At 48.3% G+C, this 4,627-nt stretch overlaps 1 protein-coding gene across 1 annotated transcript in view; it reads right to left on the minus strand.

The window, feature by feature from the left end:
* Positions 1-2,953, minus strand: part of GEFmeso (Guanine nucleotide exchange factor in mesoderm) — a 72,540-nt gene extending 69,587 nt beyond the window's left edge. Inside the window, exon 1 of the mRNA XM_086549858.1 lies at positions 2,909-2,953. The gene's annotated coding sequence lies outside the window, so the exon portion shown is untranslated. The remainder of the gene's footprint in view (positions 1-2,908) is intronic.
* Between the last annotated feature and the right edge of the window lie 1,674 nt (positions 2,954-4,627).

Below are 4,627 nucleotides of genomic sequence, written 5' to 3' on the forward strand. Positions count from 1 at the left end.
TTTCCTCTCTCTCTCTTTTTTTTCCTTCCTCTTTTATCTATCTCCCGAGACGGCGCACTTCGGACCTGAGTCACCCCGAGCCTTTTCCACGGGTGAGGGACTTGGGGACTTGTTCTTATCCTCTGCTTATCAAAACCCCATCATTCAATGCGCAGCTTACGTAAGAAGGGAGAAGGGAGATCCTGCGACAAGATCTCTGCGACACCAAACTTGCCCTTCGCGAGCTTCAAAGGGCATGTCCACAGCGAGTCCTATCAATCAAGTCCATGCAAGAGCGATCGTCTACGCGGTGTGCGGGCGCCTTGCAACCTGCCGCCTCGACAGAAGAAGAAGAAGAAGAAGAAAATAAAAGTCCTATCACCGGTTCCGACACCCACGTCCCGCGTTCGAAGCAAACATGAACATGTGGACTCCTTCGCCCCGGCTGAGTGCTCGTCCTGTCGCCGTCTCTGCTGAACAGGAACCCGACGGCGTGTGCATTATGCGTCGGAGCCATGGTAAAGCCATTGGGGTCTTTAAATCAAGGTTATTGCAAACATGTTCAGGGCTTATCAATATTCATTACTTGGTCGGCTGCCGAGGACGCTTGGACAACAAGCACTGTGTATCTTCTTACTGTCAGGCTTGCTGGACAAAAACATTCGGCTTCCCGGAGATAATCGTCTTCTCCCCCCCCTTCCTCCTTCCCCTCCTCTTCGCTCTACCCTACCCTCCCTTCCTCCTTCCCCTCCCCTTCGCTCTACCCTACCCTCCCTTCCTCCTTCCCTCTGCCTATTCCTATCCCTCCCCTCTCCCCTTCCTTCTACCTCTTCCCTGCACTCCTTTCCCCTTCCCCTTCCCCTACCCCTCCCCCTCCCCCTTCCTTATAGCTCTACCTCTCCCTCCTCCCCCTTCCCTCTATCTCTCCCCGTCTCTCCTTCCCCCTTCCCTCTATCTCTCCTCTCCCTCTCCCTCCCCCGCTCCGCCCTCCTTTCTCATGAACTCCCCGCCAGGTGTTGTTCCTGCTATCAGCCCTAGCCACACTTCTGGAACATCATAATCGAAAACGCAATATCGGTTCGCCAGTATCACTAACAATACCAGTCTTAATTTACCTATCATTTCTGACCTCACTTACTGCTTGTGTGTGAGGGAAGTCCTGAAGATCAAGATAATAGCGAGCATAATGGCGCAGGATGGAGGGGGTGGGGAGAGAAGGGAGGGGTGGTCGCCCCCTAACCCCCTAGCACGGTAAACACGGTGTGTGTACGCACCAGATGACCGGGGTATTAGCACAGGGTATTGAGGCTTACGACGGAAAGCTTGCGACGCATACCCGCTCGCTCGGCCGCAGAATCATGCAATACATAGACACACGCGCGCGTACACACACACACACACACACACACACACACACACACACACACACACACACACACACACACACACACACACACACACACACACACACACACACACACAAGAGACAAGATAATGATAATGAACCCTTACCCCCATAAGAAAAAGTAATATATCCCCCCTCCCCCCACCCTCCACCTACCCCCACTGACCTTGGTACACGTGGTTTTGTCTCCCTTTTATTTACGTAAATCATAATATTATTGTGTAGTAACAGGTGTGTCACTGAGATGGCTGTCTTTTTTCCCCCGTAAGAGCGTTCCAAGGTCTTTTATGCTGACGGGGTACAGGTAGTGATGACTGCTGCAAATGAACGTGTTGTGATGATAGTTATTGGTGGTGAGGAAGTGATGATATTGGTGATGAAGTAAGATATAAAAGAGAAATTGTCAGAGATAGGAATAGCTCAACAGGTAAAAAGGTAACGTTTAAGACCAGTGACATACTAAGGAAAAGAGAGCTAAAGAGATGAATGAATGAAGACACAACTTTAGAGAATGAAATAGAAGCAAACTATCAAACACTCTACGAAGAGGAAACTAATAACGGTACCAAGAGAAAGGGAAGGTAGAAGAGAAACAGATAACGAGAAGACAGAGAGAGAAAGAGAGAGAGAGAGAGAGAGAGAGAGAGAGAGAGAGAGAGAGAGAGAGAGAGAGAGAGAGAGAGAGAGAGAAATACAAAGAGCCACCTCGGTAGAACCCAAAGGCCATGACACCGCCCGTTGGCATCCGCCGTGCCCGAGTGCCATAAACCTTGAACGCCGCAACACACTACGCCGGCCACAAGGATAACACCAGTGCCGCAGTAATAGCCACGATGACTCGCAATCACGCCCGCAAATAACGGCCGACGATGATATGACCTCCGAGCGTGCTTGGGGCCCCGGCAGGCAAGCAGGCAGGCCCAGGCTCTTGATAAATCGACATTCCCCTTTCCACTATCACATAAGGGAAGGGCTCCTCATAAGATATAATGGCAGTCATCGATGTAATTAATGGGGCGGCGTTATGCCTGTCTCGCTGACCGATTAATTAGGCCGTCTCATCACATGCACAACGACAGGCAAAGCAGGCAGAGAATACAGGACCAGCAGGGGAGTCCCTTTATTTGTTCCATCACGACGCATGCAAATAAAATGCAAAGGCGATGGAGAGAAGGGAAAGAGTCCGAAGGCAAATTGATAGAGCAAGCAAGCAGGCAAGCAAGCAAGTCTAGAGTTGCGAGATCACTTAACGAGCAAGACCGGGGTGGCAGAACACGCACATCATCATCATCCTCATCATGTGGTTGGGAAATGTGGTTGGGGGACATCGAAACACACATGGCAGAGAAGATATCCATGTGGACTACACATAACACAACATAAACACAAAACAAAGAGTCTACACATAATACATCAAAGACACTACACACACACACATACACACACACACACAGAGGGACCGGCAGAGTTCAAGATTCCGGTAGTCAACAAGATTCAGCAAGATTCAGGGCAACGCGACTGTACCTGGGAACTGTGAGCTGAAGTCTATGTCATGGGGTAAGAGCAGACAGCCTGAAAACGCAGAGAGAAGGAGACAGATGAAGAACAGATTCTACTGCAAATCAAGAACAAGGAAGAAGAACAATGTATTAGAGATTAGCAGAACAATAACACCAATGTTTACCCTTGGGGAGTATTATATAAAGATTTATTTTTTTTTTTTTTCAAATCACAACCATGCTTGGCGCTGTGTAAAAAGAAAAAAAAAGAAAAAAGAAAAAAAGAAAACAAGGAGACATGGAATATAGATTAAATGAAGTCAACTTAAATATCAAATCCTTTATATAACAAAATGAACATGCTTGACTTTAAAAAATAAAAAGATAGTAAATAAATTCACATTTCCGTTCTAATCATAGTAATAATCTTTATAGCGTAGAGAGAAGCTAAGAACCCCCCTCTCCTACCATTACCCCCACCCTCTCCCTTACGACTACCGCCCCCCTCCCCCCTCCCTCTCCCTCCCCTCCCCCCACCACGGCGTTTTAACTATCGGTCATTGGTCCAGCAGTGCGTACCAGTTTCACCATAACCGCACACGCCGTGATGCTCTCGACCCGTTTGTAGGCTAAAACACACACACACACACACACACACACACACACACACACACACACACACACACACACACACACACACACACATCTACACATACAGTCATGCTCACCTTGCACGATACTGCTGTTCACGTCCGGCACTTGGCTTTGATCATATATTCATTGAGGGCCGTGAAGGCAACGTTGGAGGGGGAGGGGGAGGGAGGAGAGAGGAGAGGGAGAGGGAGGGAGAGTAAGGGGAGATGAGTAGGAGAGAGAGGGGAGAGGAGAGGAGAGAGAGAGAGAGAGAGAGAGAGGGGAGAGAGAGAGAGAGAGAGAGAGAGAGAGAGAGAGAGAGAGAGAGAGAGAGAGAGAGAGAGAGAGAGAGAGAGAGAGAGAGAGAGAGAGAGAGAGAGAGAGAGAGAGAGAGCCAGCCGAAGACGAAGCCCCTTCACCCCCCCCCCCAAGACCCGTCTGGATTTGGAACGTTTTCCATTTCTATCACTTTCTACCACGCAGGACGACGGGGTTGACAGATGATACAATCATACAACTGCCAGGCATTAAGACGAATCATTAGCATAATTACAACTTTCACAGTTAGAATTACAAACACACACACACACACACACACACACACACACACACACACATGGCCTTACAGTTGTGAAAACCTCATGGCTTCCGGCTTCAAATTTCGGAAACCAACGACAAAAAAACGAGTATTAGTAATAACATCCTGTGAGCACATGCAATATCAGGAAATGGTATGCAAATATATCGCCAAAAGCAAATATCTCTGGTAATGTTATCCCCATCATTTCATCTCCTCCCCCCCCTCGCTGCTTCTCATTTATTCCCTCTATTTTCATTCTCTTTCTTTTTTTACTTTCCGTGTTTTAAGTTTTCCTTAAATGCATTTCTTCCCTTGGTATTTTCCGTCTCTTTTTTAAGGAACGAATTATTTTTCTTCTCTTTCTTCTTTTCTCCCTCCTTTCCTGCCTCCCTCTCCCACTACCTCTTCTTTCTCCTCCCTATCCCCATCCCTCTCCCACTCTATTTCCCTCCCTCCCTCTCCTTCGACCTCCACACCTACCTCCCTCCTTAAACTCCATCCCTCCTCCCTCTCACTCCCCCCTCCTCCCCC

This window comes from Penaeus japonicus, unplaced genomic scaffold (assembly GCF_977035675.1).
Source record: "Penaeus japonicus unplaced genomic scaffold, GWHDUDI00000001_assembly GWHDUDI00000022, whole genome shotgun sequence".
Taxonomy (NCBI): domain Eukaryota; kingdom Metazoa; phylum Arthropoda; class Malacostraca; order Decapoda; family Penaeidae; genus Penaeus; species Penaeus japonicus.